Raw genomic sequence first — 22,861 nt, 5'->3', positions numbered from 1 at the left:
GCTGATGCTCTGTCATATCAACAGATCAAGCGGTTCAGGGAGCTGGCTCCAGAAGCCAGGGAGCTGCCAGAAGTTCTTCCTCCGGAGGTCTGGCAGATTGGTGTGACGATGCATCCCGAGCAATAGGGTTGGCCCTGGCAGAAAGGACAAGAAAGGGCTACTCCACAGTGAGTACGGAGTTCATGCAGTTTAGGATGATGGTTGATCTGGAGCAGGCTTGGCCAGTTCCGGTCGAACATCTCCAGCAGTTTATGGTATACCTTTATAGGAAAGGGTTGGCGCCGGCCACTATACAAGGTAAGCTGTCAGCCTTAGCATTTCATGCGAAAAGTAATGGCTACAGGGACATTACAGGGGATTTTCGAATAAGGAAAATGTTAGAGGGATGGTCCAGAGAGAGAGGAAGAGTGAGGGACACTAGAGCACCCATATCACCTCTCCTTCTGGAACGTATGTGCGAGCACTGGATGGCGCTGTGCAGGGACGAGTATGAGATAAGGTTATTCCATGCTGTGTCCCTCATAGCCTTCTTTGGGGCCCTGAGGATCAGTGAGCTAGTAGCTGGAGGTAAGGTAGACAAAACCGGGGTAGCTCTGCAATGGCAGGATGTAAAGGTACGAGGAGGGAAAGTAGAGCTAGTGATTAGAAGATCCAAGGCCGATCAAATGGGGAAAGGTAGGCAGTTAATTCTGGGGCAATGCTCAACCAAGTGCATATGCCTGGTCAGAGCCACGCAGGCACACTTGCAGTATAGAGGAAAAGATGAGGGTTATTTTTTCCAGCATGCGGATAAGTCTCCATTGACGAAATATCAATTTTGGAAATTGACCGGATTAGCTCTGCACAAGGTTGGCATTACAGGTGCAAGGTTTGGCACACATTCATTTAGAATTGGAGCGGCATCCACTGCAGCGGCCATGGGCTACAGCGCACATGACATTAAGCAATTAGGCCGTTGGTCCTCGTCTTGTTATAAAAGGTACATTAGGACCTTACCTACTTTGTAGGCAGGGGCCTGACTTATGTTTTTACAGGTTGCCTGGAGTCAAGAACACGAAAGCAGATCATGATCGTCGGGCATAGCTATATATACTGGGCAGAACGCTATGCAGCTGCATCTCCTTGAGGGAGCAATTTGGGGCTTGGAGCAAGGGCTCACATTACATGGAAGGGGCTGCATGGCATGCAGTGGGGTCAACTGAGTAGAATGACAGCATTCGCCCACTGCCCACCAGTCTTGCTATTGATACATCTTGGAGGCAACGACTTGCCTCGACTGCCTGGCAAGGCCTCAATCCTGGACATTCTATGTGACCTCAAGAGTTTGAAGGCTGCATACCCAGTGATGCAGATCTTATGGTCTACGATTATTTCTCGGTTAGCCTGGCGAGGCTCTGAGAGGAGTGGCACAGTTAACAAGGCCCGGCGGGGCATCAACAGGGAAGTATGCAGAGGCATCTGTAACGGCATTGGTTCAGTGATAGGTCACCACAGGATTCAAGCCAAGAATTCTGAATTGTTCTGGAGTGTTCATCTGTCAGATGCGGGTTTAGAGGTCTTCTTAGAGGACATCGGGGGGGCCTGCTTGCCGAGCTCACAGGGCACTGTGGCGGGCATGGGACATAGCCATGCTAGTCCCTATGCTGTGGCGGGTAGTGCGGAAAAGCAAGTATTTATGGTGAGTCCCGCTGTAATTTCAAGTAAGCCAACAGTACATCAAACCGCCTGGCACTGCAGAGCGTGCGATTACAGTGCCTGTGGCGGGAAGATGCTCTGGGCCACTTCCAGACTAACAACCCTCGAATAAAGTGGGATTGAGTCTGGGGGTGTTTCTTAGCGGCTGGCCAGCTTCCTGCTATCCTTAAGATTGCTGGAGCAGGGGGCCGGGGACTCGCCCCTTTCATTGATCTAGGAGCATTTAGATGCTCATGTCATTTTTTTCCGCACTACAGAAGGCCCCTTCCTTTCAAATGTCAAATTTGGAATATGAATGTATATTAATAAAGTGTGGCCCGTATTTAACCCACATCACTGTCTCGTGTTTTATTCTGGGGTTGGGAATAAAAACTGCAATGCCAAAACTGCATGCATTAGGAAAATGTGCATACATTCCCATGCAGAAAAGAGGAAGGCGTTTTGATCATTTGCACATGGCTCTTAGTGTGCATTTCTTTATCTGAACATCCTGACAAGATGTTCATGATTCCTGGGGAATAGCTTGAGTCTTGGGAAAAGGGAAGAAACAGATTTTGTATATTGTTATCAGCTGAACTATTAATAGCCATTTTCTGAAATCAAAAGGCTGCACCTGTTTCTGTCGGTGGCTAATTAGGATCTGGGAATTTGCAAAAGGGAGTGAAATTGATGAAATCGAGAGTGGGTCAATATCATTTATTAAAATCTTGGGCCAGCTTCCCTGAAGTCATTACACATTTGTTTTAGTAGGTCTTTATTTCAGCTACCCTTTTATCATGTGTGGGTTTTTTTTGGATTTTCTTTAATAATGCTTGAAATCCGTATTTGAGCAATACCTTTATTAGGCCAACAAAATGGCTCAAAATAATCACAAATGTTAGAGCTCTTCAGAGATTTTTGCCTGGCAAGTTGGTAGCCCAAGCAGAAAGTGTTGACATTTGAAACCTCCACTCCTATCCTGAAGCACCCATTTTGAAACTCACTTAAAGGGGCCCAGCATAGACGTTTGCCATGATTTTTGGAACTGTTCATGTTTTTTTCTGCACCATCTGCATCATAGTGGTGACCAACCAGAGGAAGACTCATATAGGTAGAAAGCTAGCCTTTGTTTGTAAATGTTTAATGGTCTAAATAATTTTATGTGTACCAGCTACCCACCACCATTTTTGCAATGTGTAACAAAGACCCTACGGCTTTTTAAAAATTTTGTATGAAGGTTAAGCATTCAGTCTTCTAATTTTGTATTCAGTGTTTAAGTATTCTCTTTTTAATAGCAAAGAAATGAGGCAATAACTTATGATGATCACAGCAATCTGTCCTTCTGTCTAAGTTTGACCCATGGTGACTAGCGATGCTGCCTGCCCTAAACCTGCCCAAACTATATTTGCAGATTTAAGATAGCTATGGCAATTGACAATTGGAAGATAAGCTGAGCAAAGCTCTTTAGCTGATGTCATTCAGAAAATCTTGATCCATTGATAATGGCTTCTTGCAGCTACGGTAAATAGGCCAATGCAAGTTATCTCAGGATAGCCAGAGAAACTGTTACACTGTCATGTTGAGGGATTTTCATCACAATATGCAGCGTGCACCTCTGTCTATTTGTCGCGTCTCTGTGTTATGCTACCAGTTCCACATGGTTTTTAATAGTTCTGTGTGGTAAGTAGAAAGGGAAAGCTGCTTTCCATTCAGAAGAATAGGTTGTATAAACTCACTGATCAAAGTAATTAGGGTCAAATCTGGGTCTGTATGGCCTGCACAAGTAGATAAATTGTTACCCTGTGGAGTCAATTATGATAACAAAACTGTAAAGAGGGGTTGAGTTTATAATTCATATAGCTGTTGTCACTGTAGCGGAGGCTGTTCTTTTCCTCTTTGGATGCTTTTAAACCCTTTAGTGTAATGTGAGGATGGAAAACAAAGAGGTTGGCTTCATATTTCTACATAGAAGGACACTTTTTCTGGTGCATCCATTTTTCCAGTGGAAGGCAATGCTTCTTGCTTTGGAAATCTGTATATTTGCAAGGCTCATCCTGTGTCAGAGAGAAGAAGACACAAATCATGCATATGTTTGAATAGTGTGGTCAATTAAAAATGTACACATTTGAAATAAATGTGCCTAAAGACACTGTAGTCAATAGGAAAAATGTGTACCAAAAATGCAGGCAATAGGCAAAAAATGTGCAAAATTATACATACATTTCCACAAGGTGGAAAAAAAGATGCTATTATAATCCAATACAGAAACAAGAGGAAACAAGAACAATGGTGGGAACGTGGTAAAACTGAACAATGTTATCCTTTGTCTGGTCGTATAGTCCAATGCCATTATGTACTGCCATGTTATGCGTTTACAGCTGTGGCAATTGTGGAGCATTTCAGTATTTATGATAGGCATCTCTTTTTCATTTTGGAGTATTTTTCCCCTCTGGTCATATTTACTTCCCTATAGCCTTTATGAAAGAAAACAGTAATACCCTTTGAATTTATGGCAAACGTATACCTGATGGTAGCAGGCCCATGTGTTTAAATCAAGTTTGCCAATGAATAAAATGAGGTGCAGGACATTTAATGCATGTTTGCAGTTGTGATGGATGTCCCCCCCCAGTGAACCCATTGCTGAATTTATATACTGTATGTCTCTGTGCAGTCTAATTCAACCATTTTAAGTGGACTCTGTTACAATCTTGTGCAAGCCATGTGAACTCAGAAATAATTCCATGAAGCTTTCTTCTCAGTAAAGGTAAAGGTTCCCCTTGACATTTAGTCCAGTCGTGTCCAACTCTAGGGTGCGGTGCTCATCCCTGTCTCCAAGCTGTAGGGCCACCGTTTCTCCGAAGACAGTTTCCGTGGTCATGTCGCTAGTGCGACTAGATACAGAATGCTGTTACCTTCCCACCGTGGTGGTACCTATTTATCTACTCTCATTTACATGCTTTCTAACTGCTAGGTTGGCAGGAGCTGGGACAAGCGACGGGAGCTCACTCTGTCACGTGGATTCAATCTTACGTCTGCTGGTCTTCTGACCTTGTAGCACAGAGGCTTCTGTGGTTTAACACGCAGCGCCCATTAATACACTCAAAAACATTCCTAATATGAATTATTGTCTGCTTGCCATTCAAACATCATTGAAAGCTTTAACACAGAACCTTGAACCATCATTTTATGGACTGTCCGAGTCCATATTGGATCCACAAACACTTGAGAAAGCAGAATACAAAGAGACAAAACACAGACTACCAATCCCTCATCTTTTTCCAGAAATACAATTTACGATGAAAAATAAAAACAATCTTAATTTAAGTAAGGCATAAAGGCATGCAAAAAAGTATAAACAATTGTATTTACCATTATCCATGATAATAATTTGACATTCAATTTATTTGAATAAGGAGCAATGCACAATAAAACACCTGAAAAAGTAACATAAAATAAAACACTCTGTATGCATTTTGTGTTAAAATTTTATTTGCAACCTCACATTCTATCTGCAGTTTGAGCAACTGGGATGTTCTTTTCTGTGCTGAGGTGGTTATATATCTATCTGGATGTAACCAATTGGTCCTTACAGTCTCTGAATTTAAAGAAAGCCTTGCCTATCTGTTTTGTGTTCTCTTTCCCCCTCTTTAGTCTGTTGGAAGCAGTGTTGTTGTTTGTTAGGTTCCTGTCAATCTGTTCACAAATCTAAGTAATGAAACATTTTATTCTTCCTCTTACAAATGTATCAGAGTAAGTTACTGAGATCTCAAGTGCCAGTTAATGAGAAAGGGGTGAACTGTCTGGAGAACTTGAAGCTATTTTCTTCTGTAAATCTCTGTACTTCTGCTATCTAGCAAAATGAATTTTACAAGAAATTCAAAATTCTGCAGTGTTTTTAAAAGGTCTTCCTTTCTCGTATAACAATCACCAGATCTGTAGGACCGCAAAAAAAGGCAACATTAACGAAAACAACGTCTTTAACAACATACGTGCCTTCCGGCTGCTACCAAGTGTGGTGAATACAGCAAGACTCAGAAGACCTGGGTTCAAGCCCTTATTCGGCGATAGAAACTCAGTGAGGGTTGTCAGTGTTAAAACCATTCCTTAAACATCTCAGTTATCTTGGAAACTCTGCTAGGGTTTCTATAAGTTCAATGTAACCTGACAGGAAGTAATAGAACATTTCTTCAAATTACTCTGAGTAATTTGAAGAAAAACCATAAGCTATCAACAGTAGAACTGAAAGGTGCAATAATCCCTAAACATTTCGACATCTCTTGCTGTAGTATTAGCGAGTTCCCATATTTTTATCAGCATCTATATTAAATAGGAGGGACATATAAGAGATTTCTATGTTTATAGCAATTCGTATTTTGCTTTCTCAAATTTTTGTGGTTACCTTTTTACAGATTTTGCTTATTGTTTGGTTAGGACATCATTCCTGCAAGTACACCTCTCAGTCTTGCAGTCAGGCTGCAGTTTTCTAGTAGTTCTAGTTCAAAAAAAGATGGTGTTTCTAAGCTCTGCTTCCAGAGGCCGGAAAAGGTGAGACATTGAGAGATGTAAACATAATTGCCACTCACCAATCCACCCCACTGCCTACTGAGTTGCATATCTACTGCTTCCTTCTACTTCACTGTGGTTGAATTCTTCCCTTAACTTCGTACCATGGGAACCATTGTCATCAGATAGCAAAGCCGTCCAATTCTACAAAATCACATTACAAACAGTGGGGCTCTGCACTTTGAATGCCCACACTTGGCTTCTTACATTCATATATTGATATTAATTGCTCTGTTTATTTTGAGCAGTGTCCTCTTTTCTTTTATGTAATTGTCAGCAACTTCCGCCCCTTGGAGGAAGATAAAAGAATGCCATTCAAATCATGCACAGTATACATAAGGGATTTTGGTGTGTTTTTTTTCTCCAAACCAAGTTAATACACAATTTTGTCTTTATGATTCATTACTGGCTTCGTAGATAAGTGGAAAATGATACTTAACTCAGTAACCCTTCATCTTCCTAAACACATTCTTCCTTCTAATCTCTGAGCTCACATCTTCCAGTCTGATCATATTTTGTAAATAAATGATGAAGTGCACTCACTAAATGAATCAATGATTATATTTGTTCTAATTGCAAATGCAACATATCGTAGACCAGAAATTCCAACCATTTCCTACTAGAAGATTAGTAGGAGTAACACACTGACCGCAGTATATTACAGAGACACTGGCTAAAATTTTGTTGCTTCATGCAGTAAGTTGCGCTAAAGTAGGCTCTTTGAATATGTGAGGATTTAACAAGTCTACGTCTCTGCAACCTTAGCAAAGTAAGTTGCAACTAGAAAAGGCCTATTTGAATCAATGGAACTTACAGGAGTTGGCTTAAGAATGCCCTACTGATTCAATGAGTCTGAATCTCACCACGCTCTGCAACAGGATTTTAGCCAATATAAGAAGAGACATTCTGTTTGCTGTCTCCTAACAGAGGAATAAAACTGAGATGGACCCAAGTAGAGAGTGACAAGGAGTTTGAGTGGAGAGTAGTAGTAAGGAAAGGGTCTAGTGGAGGAAGAGACAAAGCAAAGCACAGTCATAGATAAAGAGAAGACAATAAAAAGGTAACAGGGATCATGAAGAGACACTTCTCTTGTGGTTTATTTCCCTGCATTACACAGAGGGGTCCTTTTACCACTCTGTCACACTGCCATTTTCCATCTGGATGGGTTACATCCAGTGGGCCAGGGCACCGATGGTTGGGAGTTCCTACTTCTAGGTGTTCAACACACATAAGCAGGTTGTTATTCTTGATTGCAAACGAACCCTGCATAAAACTTATAATAACCCAAAAATGTTTCAGAACTTTTTGAAAGAGTAGCAAAACACAACAAAACTTGTACTAATTCAGCAGTGATTACAAAAACCATCATCAGGCAAGATATGCAAATTACAGAGCTCTAGGCATGGTAGAATTATTCCCACAGAAAACAAGAAAGTAGAACTAATGAACTTTACTTACAGAGCACGTACAGAGTTCTCCATAGCAGACAGCACAAAGCATAGGGTGAACATGGTAAGTCAGTCCATGATGATGAATCAAGATGGAGAGTGGATTTGTTCTCCCTGTCTCTCTTTCTTAAATCCCATCATCCTACCATCCACAGTTCTAAAGACCAATCAATCATCTAGCTTCTTTTAATTGGCCCTTGCTGTGCCAGCTAAGCAGTTTTAATTAGCTCCACTCCAGGTGCAAGGAATGTTCAAGGTCAGGATTATTTGTTTCCTCATTTATCCCAAGAGAGTGGTACCAAACATTCCATATTCTCAAAACATGCTAGCTTAGTTTAGGCATTTGATAATATTTTAAGACTTGATATTGAACCTCTAACTGCTTTGCAGATGTTAAAGACAGGATGTTAACTCCATAGCATATTATCCCCTCACAGTAACCTACAAAGTGTGTGTAATGTTTGTCCTTCTGCCTGAGAACAATATGATGTACACATGTAGCAAGTACAAATTGGAAGAGAAAGTGAGAGAAATGGAGCAATGAATGCCCCAACTTTAGGCTATAAGAGAAGATGAAGACTACATAGACAGAACACTTGAGCAGCCGTCGCCGCATTTAGGTCACATTTAGGAGACGTGGTGGCGCTGCGGGCTAAACCGCAGAAGCCTGTGCTGCAGGGTCAGAAGACCAAGCAGTCGTAAGATCAAATCCACGTGACAGAGTGAGCTCCTGTCGCTTGTCCCAGCTCCCGCCAACCTAGTGGTTCGAAAGCATGCAAATGCAAGTAGATAAATAGGGACCACCTCGGTGGGAAGGTAACAGCGTTCTATGTCTAAGTCGCACTGGCCATGTGACCACGGAAGATTGTCTTCGGACAAACACTGGCTCTATGGCTTGGAAACGGGGATGAGCACCGCCCCCTAGAGTCGAACACGACTGGACAAAAAATGTCAAGGGGAACCTTTATCTTTACCTAGGAGCAAAAGAAGATGACACTCTTCACCAGTGGAACTGAAAAATTGCTTTCAGATTCTTGAAGAAGAGTCAGGCAGACAGCATGCAGAGAAAAACAAGCAGGAGATCCTGCAGGAGGACAAGTGATACTGTGAAACTCAGCTAAGCAGAGTTACTGAATCCATACCATACAAAAAGTAGAAGAGAAGAGTAGTTGTAGTAGGTGACTCCCTACCGAGTGGGACTGAAACTGAAATATGGTGGGATGACTCCCATGACTTGAATATAGCAATTAAAGGATATAGTTGGTCAGAAAGAACAGAAAGAATAGAAAAGGTGGTGGAGTCACACTATGTCAAAAACAAATATTCCTGCACAGAAATAAAGGAAGATGAACTTGGTTGCCCTGTCGAGGACATCTGGATTAATATAATTTGGGAGAAAAACAAAAGGAACGTCATAGTTAGAGTCTACGACTAACTGCACAATCAAGGAGAAGATGAGGATGATCCCTTTGAAAAACAAATTGCAAGAATTTCAAAGAGACACAATGTAATAATATTGGGAGGGTTCTATTTATCCTGCTACCAGTTAGGAGGCAAATTCTGCCAAACATGGCCTTTTCAAGAAATGTATAGGTTGTGTGGGTGATAACTTTCTCTTACAAAAAATGGAGGAAGGAACTAGAGGATTGGCTATCCTTGACTTGATTCTAACCAACAAAGATGACTTGGTGGATGAGGTGGCTGTAAGGGAAACTCTGGGAGAAAGTGACCATGATATATAGGATTTCTTGATTTCAAAGTAAGCAAAAACTGAGGGTATCTGCATGTGAATGCTGGGTTTTAGGAAAGCCAATTTTAATAGTCAGGGCAATGATAAGTGAGGTCCCATGGCAAGGGATTCTGCCTAGATTTGTATCTGAGTCTGGATGCCCAGGTTTCAGCCGTGGCCAGGAATGCATTTGCGCAACTAAAAATAATGCACCAGCTGTACCTGCTCCTGGAGAGGTCTGATCTGGTCATGGATACTTAGATCTCAGCAGGATTAATGTAACATGCTCTATGTGAGGCTGCCTCTGGAAAGTGTCCGGAAACTTTAGTGGATTGAAAAATGTCTGGGGCTGATCAGACAGATCACATAACCCTCTCTTAGAGTAGCTCCACTGACTGCCAATCCATTTCCAGGCAGAATTCAAAGTTGTAACCTATAAAGCCCAAAATGGCTTGGGTCCAAGCTATTTCAAGGACCACATCTCCTCTTATGAGCTTACCTGGATGTTAAGGTCATCCAGAAAGACTTATCAGTACCACCACCTTCACAGGTGTGTTTGGTGGGGACACAGGAGAGGGCTTTCTCTGTTGCTGCTCTCAGACCCCGGGAACTCTCGCCCATAGGAGGCCAAGCTGGCCCCATCTTTGCTGTCCTTCCACAAGGAGACAAAGCCCTTTCTCTTCAGGCAAGCTTTCCCTCAGTGACGGCCTGGCAGCGGCCTTTTAATGGATGGTTGTACCTTACTTCTTTGAATGTGTTTTTTGGTGTTGCTCTTGCTCATTTTTAGTGTGGTATTTATTTGATCCTTTTTAGTCTGTATATATGTACTGCTTTTAGCTTTAAATATTGTCTTTTAATGATGTAAACCACCTTGGGTCCTTTATAAGGAGAAAAATGATGTAAAAATATCTCGATAAACTAACTAACTAACTAACTAACTAACTAACTAACTAACTAACTAACTAAATAAATAAATAAATAAATATATATATAAATATATAAATATAAAAAGGGATTATTTCCCAGTTTCATATTTTGTAGTTTTGTAAATATTTGTAAGATACAATATCAGAATTGACCCCTAGAGGGAACCAGATGTTATTCTCCTATATTATTTTCTGGCCTGCTAGCATGCAACATGTACAGTAGGTATCCGTAGGGGCCATGGTATCCATAGGGGGCCAGTTCCAAGCTGCTCTGCAGATGCCAGAAAGTGTGGATATAGAAACACTATATAAAGTATAGTCTCTGGTTCCTTCTAGGGGCCAGTTCCGGTGATACATGTTGGAAACACATATTTATGAGGTTTTTTGTTTGATATTTTCAGGCAGCGGATAAGTGAAATCATGGGTACTGATCTCGCAGATATCGTGGTCTTACTATACCCTGTTGCTAATGCTGTAAAATAGTAAGTTACTTGTACAATTGAAGCAATCAATTACTGTATTTTTCCATTTATAACACACCTCTATTTATGACACCCCCCATTTTCTAACTCCAAAATTAAGAAAACCTAGCTTTGAGGATTCAGCCTCTGAGCTCAGAATGTCGGATATTTTGGCTCTGTTGAGTCTTGAGCCTACAGGCTCCACCTCCAAGGAGGTGTGTTCCAATTGGTTTGTTCAGGGTCAGCTGGCATCAGTTCCATAAGGCTCCTGATTGGAAGAAACTGACTCCTGACTGTAGGAAACTCAGCCTCCTGGCTAAGGAAGTTTGTTTACAGAGACAAGGTATGTGTTGTTTTGTTCTCTTCTCAATGTGGCCAGATGTGTAGATGGTGTAACTGTCATTTTAAGAAAACTGAGATTATTACTCACGCTAATTATGTTCTATAAATTAAAAACTTTAGGTAGGCTTACGTCAGTTTGTGGGACAGGAAGCAACAGTTAGAACTGGAGATGGAACAGCTGATTGATTCAAAATTGGAAATGGAGTATGACAAGGCTGTATATTGTCCCCCTGCTTATTTAACTTATATGTAGAATACATCATGCAAAAGGCAGGACTGGATGAATCCCAAACTGGAATTAAGATTGCCGGAAGAAATATCAACAACCTCCGATATGCAGATGATACCAATCTGATGGCAGAAAGTGAGGAGGAATTAAAGAACCTCTTAATGAGGGTGAAAGAGGAGAGAGCCAAAAATAGCCTAAAGCTCAACATCAAAAAACCCAAGATAATGGTCACTGGTCCCATCACCTCCTGGCAAATAAAAGGGGAAGATATGGAGGCGGTGACATATTTTACTTTCTTGGGCTCCAGGATCATTGCAGTTGGTGACAGCAGCCACAAAATTAAAAGACACCTGCTTCTTGGGAGGAAAGTGATGACAAACCTAGACAGCATCTTAAAAAGCAGAGACATCACCTTGCTGACAAAGGTCCGCATAGTCAAAGCTATGGTTTTTCCAGTAGTGATGTATGGAAGTGAGAGCTGGACCATAAAGAAGACTGACCACCAAAGAACTGATGCTTTTGAAATGTGGTGCTGGAGGAGACCCTTGAGAGTCCCCTAGACTGCAAAGAGATCAAACCTATCCATTTGGAAGGAATTCAACCTTGAGTGATCACTGGAAGGACAGATCCTGAAGCTGAGGCTCCAGTACTTTGGCCATTTCATGAAAAGAGAAGACTCCCTGGAAAAGACTCTGATGTTGGGAAAGTGTGAAGGCAAGAGGAGAAGGGGCTGACAGAGGACGAGATAGTTGGACAGTGTCATCGAAGCTACCAACATGAATTTGACCCAACTCCGAGAGGCAGTGGAAGACAGGTGGGCCTGGCGTGCTCTGGTCTATGGGGTCACAAAGAGTAGACACAACTTAATGATTAAACAGCAACAACAAGGTCACTTTGACATTTTAACTACAAGGTGAAGGATAAGAGTGGGGCATAACAGAATGATAACCAGGTGTCTCCATTTGCTCCCTACCCATGCCATGCCAGTGGTTCAGTCCTCATGGGAAAGAGTCAGCATGGGTCTTATTTACATAAACAAGCAAGAACCCAAAGCTCTGACTATGTTAGTCCCCAAGAGGGAGAGACTGGTGTTCCTCCATTTGGGCAGTAATTATGCACTGGCACAGTAGCAGAACCCCATAGAAATTGTCACCCTTCCTAAGGCCATCTTGCTTGGCTTGAAACACATTTGACCTGAAAGTGCAAAACCTCCTTTTTCTTCAAGAGTGAAGAATCAGCAGAGAGGGCAAAGAATTTTTCAGTCCACCTTGTTTCCAGCTTTTTAAGGTAGCTCTGCTCAAACTGTCCTTTCTGCAAATTTGGATCGCTAGAGCAAAGCTACCTTAACAAATTGGAAACAAAGCCGACTGAAACCTTCCTCTTCTTTCTCTGCTGATTTCTTACTCTTTTTTCCCCTCTTTCCACTCACCCAAATGTCTTAGTGCTAGGGCAGCATGTCGAAGGAAGGAAGGAAGGAAGGAAGGAAGGAAGGAGATTGAATAGGAAGTGAAGAATCAGTTAAGTCTCCTTGCTTCACTGCCTCTCTCAACTGCTGCTGGGTGCAACTGCTTCCTGGGTGTGGTAGCTTCAAGTGAGATAGCTACAATCCCCTCTACATTGTCTCAAGCAATCACACCACCTGAACTGATATTAATACATTCAATTCCAAAAAAGTAGAAGCCCAGTGGCAGAGGAAAATAAGTGTGTATGTGTGGGTGGGTGGGGGATTCCAGGCTGATCTGCATTGACTTTTATGTCATGTAGTCAACAGAAAGTAATGTGGATCTGTCCATTCCAATTCTGGAACATTTCCTGCATTTTTTGGGTCAATCTGTTACACCAACTGGCCATTTATCTCGGTTCTCTTTGGTGCTGCCAGTTCAGAGCACATTTTCTCCAATTACAGAAATGCTTACAAACCAGTTTGAGAATAAGAGAGGTGAAGATAGATGAGAGTTTCAGTACCCTCTTTGGCCTTTAGAACTAGTGCAGTTCCATTCCACATTCCAGGGAAATCCCACATGACATATAGGTTGTTAAGATCCAAATTCTGAGTAACAGATTGGCTGGGTTTCTTGTGGTCAATAGCCATCCCTCTGTCAGAATTGGTGGGAAAGTGTTCAGTTAGGCCTCAGTTGCAGACATGGGCAACAATTCATTTTCCAAATTGTGACCTTTGCTCTAAGCGAAAAGGAGGTTTATAAGTCATGTAAAACACCACATGTATTAAGAAAAGGTTAGCTACATAAAGGGAAGATGGAACACACACGGGCAGAAACAGGAGAAGAAAAGGTTAGGGATATAAATGGCCTGATTATATAAGACACACTTTGAGCTGTATGGGCCCCCAAAGAGTTCTTTTTATAGGTTTATGAACTCTGGGAAAAGGGCCAGACTAGCCTTAATTATATTTTGTTTAACCAGTTCTTTAAATAGCTAATTATTTCCTTAGATCTTTTTGACACTTAGATATTGTTCACATCTTTATTAGTGTGACACATTTTTATCCAGGAAATTCTACTTTCCATTTGTTTAGTGCTGGGAGCACTAAAAACAATTGCAGGGTTATTCTGATGTGAATGTGTGCACAAATCTTTGTGATGCTTTTCCTTGACAATTTTGCCTTCTTCTCTTTTTAGGTAAGAAAATTAGGGATGAAGGAAATTGTCTATTTCTGTTCAGATTTTGGTCGAACATCTGCTCAGTCGTAGGTCTGTTCATTTATTTCTGCATTAATCTCTCTCTAAGTTTGAATTTAAAATCACATTTAAATATGTATACCTTTGTAAATGCATTTATCTCATAATTTGCATGTTAGTGCCTTTTTTGACAACCGTATAAGAACACTGAGGAAGTGCAAAAGCTAGTGGATAACTGAGGTCATACCGAGCAGGAAGTGCAAATCAGGTCAATTCATATCAGAACTCAAATTCTTCAAAGATCTCTGGGATCTTGTGAGATACTTTGCAAGTGTTGCTAAATTTCTACAAAATTCTGAACTGTTCTGCTTGTGGAGAACTCTTTGGCTTTTGCTTTTGATAAAAACCAATCTCCACATTCTCTCTGGATATTGCTTTGGGTGACCTTCTCAGGGTCTGTCCCATGAGAAATTTTTAATAACTCCACTTGAGGTAGAGCTGCACATTCATTTTGGGGAAAAAATGAAAATGTGAATTGAGTGCAGGCATCTTTGTCCAGTGCCCTGTCACCAATAGGTTCAGATGGATACATTCCACTGTAGGAAACCACTTTTTGCCAATACCAGGGGAATAGAAGACATATGTGTAGCCTCCTGCCATTTTTGGCTCAGTAAAAAGCAAATAATTCAAAGAAAGAATGACAAGGTAGTGAACTATTTCCACCCTTTGCTATTTTACAGCTCAAAATGCTGTGAGGACAGAGACAGCTATTTCCCCACAGTTCCTTGCTTTCATTCACAGCAGTTGCTATTCTTCAAAAGCAAATAAACACACAAGTTGGAAGACTGTTACACACATCTCTCACACAGGGTCTAGTATGGATCTTAGAAGGGGTAACATATACATATGCATTTGTTCTTCTGGAATGCAGTTCTGTCTTTTGAAAAAGGTCTGCTGAAGACTCAATTCAGAACATTCCAAAAAGGAGTGAGTCCCCAGTGAGGTGAAGAACTGAATGATAATAATAGGTGACCTTTAGATTCAAAAGTCTCAGAAAATATCTGTAAACAGCAAGCAGGTAAGACATTGCTGTAGTCAGCCGGAAGACAATACCGGCCAGACAACATCTCCTTTAAAGCTCTCATGCTTTCCAGACAGTACATGTTCTGCTCTTTACCTTGGAAATGAGTGAAAATCTCTGGGTTACTCCAGTTTGCCACTTGGTCATTTGAACTGCTGGGTAGCTCAGTGGCTTTAGCTCTCTGGCTGTGGAGCCAGAGGCTGGGAGTTCAATTCCCCCACTGTGCTTTATTTACGGGGGCTGGACTCAAGGATCCATAGGTTCTCTTCCAGCTGTGCAGTTCTAAGATGATGATGATGATGATGGATAGGCCACTTATTTCAATCTGCTATTATATCTGACATGCATTGGTTGATGCATTGTATGTAGATTCTTGTAGCAGGGAGGTGAAGTAAGTGAGGGCATATGTGGAAACAGCCAACACAAAACAGGGAAGCTGTGTGCTTGTATACTAGGAAGTGCTTTGTTATCAATTGTGGTAGCCACATAAGAAAGCCATCACTTAAAACAAAGCTGACCAGTAATCTGACTCACCAGTTGGTTTATGTACTTTATAGTTGTAATCAGACATTACCAGTATGACATAACAAATAATGATGCTACTGGTAGCATGTTATTGTTTGCAGGGATTTTTTTAATCACCGAAAGGCTGGAGGTGGAGTAGTCATTTGAGGCTCCTTTCATTAGAACTTTTTGTCAGTTGACATCTCCCTCTCCCACCACCAAGGCTCACTGTATGTATGAGACCTCGACAGTAGTCCTCTGTGACCTCCTTTAAAAGCTTATCCTTTACAGAGTAATAAGGGTATAAAGGGTGGTGGCACACCTTGGCCAACTTCTGCGTACCCCATACAACAGAGGCCGTCAACCCCTGGCCTGAGAGAGCGCGCACACGTGCCCAAGAGCGTACCCACGTGAGCACGGGTCTGTGTGTGTGCCTTGCCTCCCTCAGAGGCTCATCCGGTTCGCAGTCCCAAAACGGTTGGGGACCACTGCCATATAACAAGGTGGGAGCCTAGGAGAGCCATTTGGATAGTACCAGAGGGGCAGTGACTGGAAGGGAACAGCCTGAACTAGCAATAAGCTGCCTATGGAGAGATAGGACCAGTTCCAGGTCTAGGGTCAACCCTGACTAGAGCAGGAGCTGCCAGAAGCCATGGGAGACTGTTAGAGCTTGCTGGAGAGACCACTACCAGTCTGGAGATCACTCAGCCAACATCAACTCAGTGGCAGCAGAGGTGGCAGCATTCTTGGCTAGATACGGGGAGGATGCCCCAACCGGCAATGGCCTGTTAAGTTGCGGGACCTTGTATTCCACAAGGAGGTGAAGTGAACTGCCTTTGGGGCTAAGACAGAGAGATTAGGAGTGGCAGTCATTAGACACCTCTCAGGGGCTGATGAAAACCACTCTCAGGAATCACCTTAAGAGACTTGGGGATGATGGGGCTTCAGAAGTTCAGGAGCAAACTCAAAGAGCTGTATCCTCCCAACAATGTGCAATAAATGTGTGTTGAGATACAGAATCCTGTGTCTTGAGTTCATACATTAGCACTGACAGGCCCTTTTGACTCCACCTGCCTATGGAGAACCTAGCGGGAAGGGGAGAGTTTGCCCAAAGGGCATGATAGCTGCCTATTCCGATGCTATATTATCATTGGTGTTGTTGTATTGTGTAAGGAGTGATGGTTACATGTGAGTTGCAAAACCTTGGTTTTTATGGGTCATTTGCAGAGATTTTCCAGCTTCCTTTGTGTATTTTAAAATTTAAATCCACCCACACTGACTAGAACCACTGATTTCACATTGTACAAGCGGATGCAATGTACTTTGGGGGGAAAACATCCATATTCCATCTTGATACTGTGAGAATACTAGGGAAGCCTAAAAGATGAGGGGCAAGGGACTGGCATAACCAGCCTGGCCCATCAAAGAAACTCTGGCCCTTTGTGCCTTGACTCTACTGAAGCTCTGGTAGTGAACCATTCACAACTGTAAGCCTAATTCAGAATCATACACAATGAGACATTGATTAATTTGAGTTGGAACAAACGTGCCTCTATATAAGATGGACTGAACTAGCTTCTTGGGTAAATGCAGCTGCTTCTTCAAAAGTAAAACCAAGGCAAATAGTTTAGTATTGGACAAAACACAAATTGTCAAAGGTGGAGATGTTGCTGTTGAGGAAAATTGTTTGTGGAAAGGAACTCAGTTGTCCCTACCTCTCAACACAATTTATCTTTTCTTTTTTCCGTCCAATAATTTTCATCTGTATAGTGAAACTTTGCCACCTACATATATGGGAAAGGAGATTGCCCTATGCATTTGTTCATTTTTCTTTCCACTATCAGGCAGTGATGGTGGGAGGATGAATATGGGTAAGCACAGAACTCAAAATTATAGCTAATTTATGAAATGTGAATTAAAATGTTGTGGACAGGTGCTTTCAAATGCAATCCATACTAATCCGTAATTCCACTCATACTCTGAGGTTTACAGTGGTGTTTTCTTGTGAGTAGGCACAGCATTTAATTAATAGGCAAGAGGCCACATACAGCCATTAATTGCATCCTTTCTGTCTGATACTGATGTCACATCTCCCTTTGTATTGTTCCTTGATCTTTAGCTAATGGTCTATTAAAAACACCACAAGAGGTGTTTACTCTAATACACTTCAGTTATTTCTTCTCTACCTCTTTTACTGCCACCAGCCTTTAGCTACCCCTATGTATTATTTGCCCCTTTACACAATCTCTTATAATTCACATAGCCTGCCCTCAGGTATTGAACTCAACACCACCCAGCTTAATAAGAACAAGTAAGGTTTTATTAAAATAACAGTGTTTATTTCCCAGGCTTTGAATTTATTCCACACAATCCTCCACTCTATTATCACTCGCTTCCCCTGAAAATCTCTCTTGACTTCTCTTAGACCTGAGACCCCAAAGCCACCCTCTGCCTGATGTCTCCACAGTCAAACTGAATCTATCTATCTATCTATCTATCTATCTATCTATCTATCTATCTATCTATCTATCTATCTATCTATCTATCTATCTATCTATCTATCTATCTATCTATCTATCTATCTATCTATCTATCTATCTATCTATCTATCTATCTATCTATCTATCTATCTATCTATCTATCATCTGGCTATCAAGTCTGGGCCTAGACTTCATCCAGCTAGTTTTTTTTCAGCCAACCAGAACCATTCTTACCAAACCACATATATAGTACATTTAAATATAACTGGGCATCGTACACATCCCATCTTGAACCACGTGAAATAGACTGTGGTGGGGGCAAAAAACAGAAGGGGAAAATCAGAAGGGGTGAATTAATAGGTGAACCCAGCTAAAAACTGTGAGGAATGGAACCCTGGATGTCTGATTCTCCCTATTTAGGATCAAATATCCATGCTTCCATTCCTCCCTATTTAGGATCAGACACAGCATTTTGAAAAGAAATCTGATGACAGCTTAATTCTGTGCAGTACTCAGGTGGAATGAACAATTAAGAAATCCTTCTGTGATCACAGTGCCCCAGAACCTACATTCCAGTTAAAAGAAATAATTTATCCCTTTGATTCTTTTCTTTATTCTCATCTCCACCTTTTCACAATGTGTGCCAGTGTCTCTCTGTGTGTGTGTCAGTTTCCTGTATTACTTATGCATCTGGTTCTACCTCTAATAAACTAAATGTAATTAAAAAAATCAGACTAAACCCCTCTTTTTAAACAGCGTGGAGCTTCCCCTGTGGAAACATCAGCCAACAGTGGAAGAATATGAAGTTCCCGTTTTGCCAGCACCTGCTAGGCCCCCTTTGTTAAGATTAACAGCATAGCACCAGGTTATTAGACTGAACATAAATACTTCTGAGGCTCTGTGGGTAGTTATGGTATCACGTTTTATTATCTTCCACAGAAATGAAATTACTTATTGTAATTGCTTGTCAGTCACAGGCCAACAAACCTGACAAAGGAAAGCCTGTGAGCTGGGAAAGTGGGAGAGAGAGAGAGAGAGAGAGAGAGAGATGGAGCGAGGGACAGAAGGAACAAAGTTTGGCTGTTTCATTCATGTGCATCTGTGTGTCTGTGTAAAATGGAATGTACATGGTTTTAATAGGGATTCTCACTTGCTTGCACGCACATGCATATTTTGCCAGGGTCCGTGAAGTAAGGATGGATAAACGGTGCTAAGAGCAGAGAACAGAAGGAAAGAATAAGAGAAGAGATGGTAAGTTACACCAGGAAGGAGTGACAGGTTTATGGTGTTGAATAAGCGAAAATTGGCTCAGCAAAATTCTTCAGTAAGATCTAAAATTATTTCCTTCAAACACTGATGTCTGCTAATACCAGTCAGCAGGAGATATAAGCTTAGTGTCGAGCATGAATCAGAGGCACGCAAGTGGAGGGAAAAATCATCCATTATATTTTTCCTCCTCCTCCTCCTCCTCCTCCTCCTCCTCCTCCTCCTCTTCTTCTTCTTCTTCTTCTTCTTCTTCTTCTTCTTCTTCTTCTTCTTCTTCTTCTTCTCTCTCTCTCTCTCTCTCTCTCGCTCTCTCTCTTTCTCTCTGCCCCCCCCCCGTGTAGAAAAAAGTTTAGTATCTACATTAAAATCAGGCTTTGGCAGCAGAGAAGTGCACAATGGGTGTCACAGACAGTGCCGTGCTCGTCATCCATCCCCTCACGCTAATAAATCAGGATGCCTGATGGGAAATGGCCCTTAAAGGCGGGGTGGCAAGAAAAGTAGCAGCTCAGTGATAAGACATCACTTAGAAATCCATTAGGGAGGCTAGAGAAGGTGCTGGTATTTATCTGAGTGCCACTGCAGCTCAGACAGAAGCTTTTAGGTGTTCACAGGGGGATATTGCTGTTACCAAAGGCAAAAGAAGCCATTCAGGCAGTTTGAATACACCTGTATCTCAGGCTTTCTTGGGGGAGGAGTGATTACAATCAGGACACTGTGTATGTGTTTATGGGATGGCATTGTGATGATGATAATGTGGCAAAAGGCCACAGTCCTTACGGACATGGAAGGGGCTGAATACATGGGCCTGTACTGCATTTTTACAAAAGAAAATAAATGGCTGCTCTCTTCCTCAGCTCTGCTTAGCCTCAAATTTGGAACTTCTGAAGTATTTTTAATGCAGGTCAGAAGGCAGGGTGTGCTTATTATTTAGGCACTGAAGTTCAAAAGCCGAAGGGAATACAAATCTGTCCGGGATTGGCTCAAGCTGTGGGATGTCAGAGACAACATTTACACCAGTTGATCTGGTGTGAAATCTCTCTTTCCAATGGAATTGGAAAGCACCCAAAATGGATTAAATTCACATAGTTCATCTTTAAGGGGCAAAACCTCACCCTGCCCCCCCCCTCTCCCTCTGCAAGAATAGCCCACTATCATACTGTCTTTTGATGGCTCTTACAAGTCATTGGCTCAGAGAGTTACAGGATTAGGCCTGAAGGATTTTGTGATTCTTCCTCACCTTTGTATCCTGCCTGAGTTCTAATTAGCCTCTGGGGGTGGATGCAGAGTCCTCCCATTTTATTCTCACAGTAATGATGTGAGGTAGTGTAGTCTGGGGAGTTGGGACTGAGCTGCAGACACTCAGTGTAATGTCAGGGTGTGCTTAGGGTGCTGACTGCGATACTGATCACTCCCTGGTGTGTAGAAGAGTAAAACTGCGAACAAAGAGACTGTATTACACGAAAAAGGAAGGAAGACCACGTATTGACATCAGCAAGACTCGCGATCAAAGAAAAGTGGAGGAATTTGCTCAAGCGCTTGTGGAAACCCTTCCAGGCCCAGCTGAGGCAAATGCACCTGAACGATGGGAACATTTCAAGAATGCTGTTTTTAACACTGCCTTGTCCACATTTGGCAAGAAGACCAAAAAGATGGCAGACTGGTTTGAAGCCCATTTGGAGGAGTTGAAGCCAGCCATCGAGGAAAAGAGGAGAGCTCTAGGAGTATACAAAGCCTGTCCTAGTGAGTACAACTTGCAGGGTCTTCGAGCTGCTCGTAGCAAAGTCCAAGAGGCTGCCAGTAGATGTTCTATTATTGGCTTCAGCTCTGCTTTCAGATACAGATAGCAGCGGACACGGGGAACATCAAGGGAATGTATAACGGTATCAAGCAGGCTTTAGGTCCAATACAGAAGAAATGTGCAACTCTGAAGTCTGCTACAGGTGTGACCATCCAGGACCAAGCACTGCAGATGGAATGCTGGGTGCAGCACTACTCTGAGCTATACAAGTATTCTAGAGAGAATGTAGTAACCAAAGAGGCATTAAATAACATTCAGTGCCTGCCTGTCTTGGAAGAGTTGGACAGCGAACCAACTTTAGCAGAAATAAAAGCAGCCTTGGATTCCCTCGCCTCCAGCAAAGCACCTGGGAAGGATAACATCCCTGTTGAAATGCTGAAATGCTGTAAAGAGATCATCACCACTGAGCTGTGTGAAACCTTTTGTTTTTGCTGGAGGAAAGATGGAGTACCACAGGACATAAAGGATTCAACCATCATCACATTGTACAACAACAAAGGCGACAGGGGCGACTGCAGTAACTACCATGGTATCTCTCTTCTCAGCGTTGTAGAGAAGCTGCTTGCCCATATTGTACTGAAGAGACTCCAGGTGCTTGCAGACAGAATCTATCCAGGATCACAGTGTGGATTTTGAGCTCATAGATCCACCGGCAACATGGTGTTTTCCCTCAGACAGTTGCAGGAGAAATGTAGGGAACAATGACAGCCACTCTTTGTGGCCTTCATAGATCTCACAAAGGCCTTTGATTTGGTTAACAGGGATGGCCTTTTTAAAATACTTCCCAAGATTGGATGTCCACCTTGACTCCTTAACATCATCAAGTACTTTCATGAGGGAATGAAGGGCACTGTAGTTTTTTATGGCTCAACATCAGATCTTTTTGACATCCGAAGCGGAGTGAAACAGGGCTGTGTCCTCACACCGACTCTGGGATCTTTTTTGCTTTCATGATGAAGTACACTTTTGGAACTGCAACAGAAGGTATCTATCTCTGGACTAGATCAGATGGAAAGCTCTTTAATCTCTCTAGATTGAGAGCGAAGACCAACGTCCAGGTGAAATGCATGCGGGACTTCCTCTTCGCAGATGATGCAGTTGTTGTTGCCCATTCTGCTGAAGAGCTCCAACAACTTTTGAACTGTTTTAGTGAGGCTTGCCAAGATTTTGGATTAACAATCAGCCTGAAGAAAACACAAGTCATGGGCCAGGGCGTCAACTCACCTCCCTCTATTACCATCTACAAAGAATTGGAGGTTGTTCATGATTTCATGTATGTTGGTTCAACGATCTCTGACACCCTCTCCCTAGATGTCGAGCTGGATAAATGCATTGGCAAAGCAGCTACCATGTTCTCTAGACTCACAAAGAGAGTATGGCCTAATAAGAAGCTGATGGCATATACCAAAATCCAGGTCTATAGAGCCTGTGTCCTGAGTACACCCCTGTACTGCAGTGAGTCCTGAACTCCTTGTGTATGGCAGGAGAGGAAGTAGAACATGTTCCATATGCATTGTCTCCTATGCATTTTTGGTATCACCTGGCAGGACAAAATTCCAAATAGAGTAGTCCTGGAACAAGCTGGAACTTTTAGCATGTGTACATTACAGAAACAGCAACATCTATGTTGGCTTGGGCATGTCGTGAGAATGGTAGATGGTGGGATTCCAAAAGATCTCCTGTATTGCGAATTAGTGCAGGGAAAGTGCCCCAAAGGGAGT

At 42.2% G+C, this 22,861-nt stretch overlaps 1 long non-coding RNA gene across 1 annotated transcript; it reads right to left on the bottom strand.

Moving 5' to 3' along the window:
• Positions 1-349: 349 nt before the first annotated feature.
• On the bottom strand, positions 350-7,876 carry LOC144586964 (uncharacterized). The gene is made up of 2 exons (XR_013542068.1): positions 7,696-7,876; positions 350-3,728 (listed from the first exon to the last, which is right to left on the bottom strand). It is a non-coding gene; the product is annotated as an uncharacterized LOC144586964 (long non-coding RNA).
• Between the last annotated feature and the right edge of the window lie 14,985 nt (positions 7,877-22,861).

Source organism: Pogona vitticeps, chromosome 1, assembly GCF_051106095.1.
Source record: "Pogona vitticeps strain Pit_001003342236 chromosome 1, PviZW2.1, whole genome shotgun sequence".
Classification (NCBI taxonomy): domain Eukaryota; kingdom Metazoa; phylum Chordata; class Lepidosauria; order Squamata; family Agamidae; genus Pogona; species Pogona vitticeps.
Note: the sequence above shows the minus strand (reverse complement) of the source record. Positions and strands in the feature narration are given on the sequence as shown.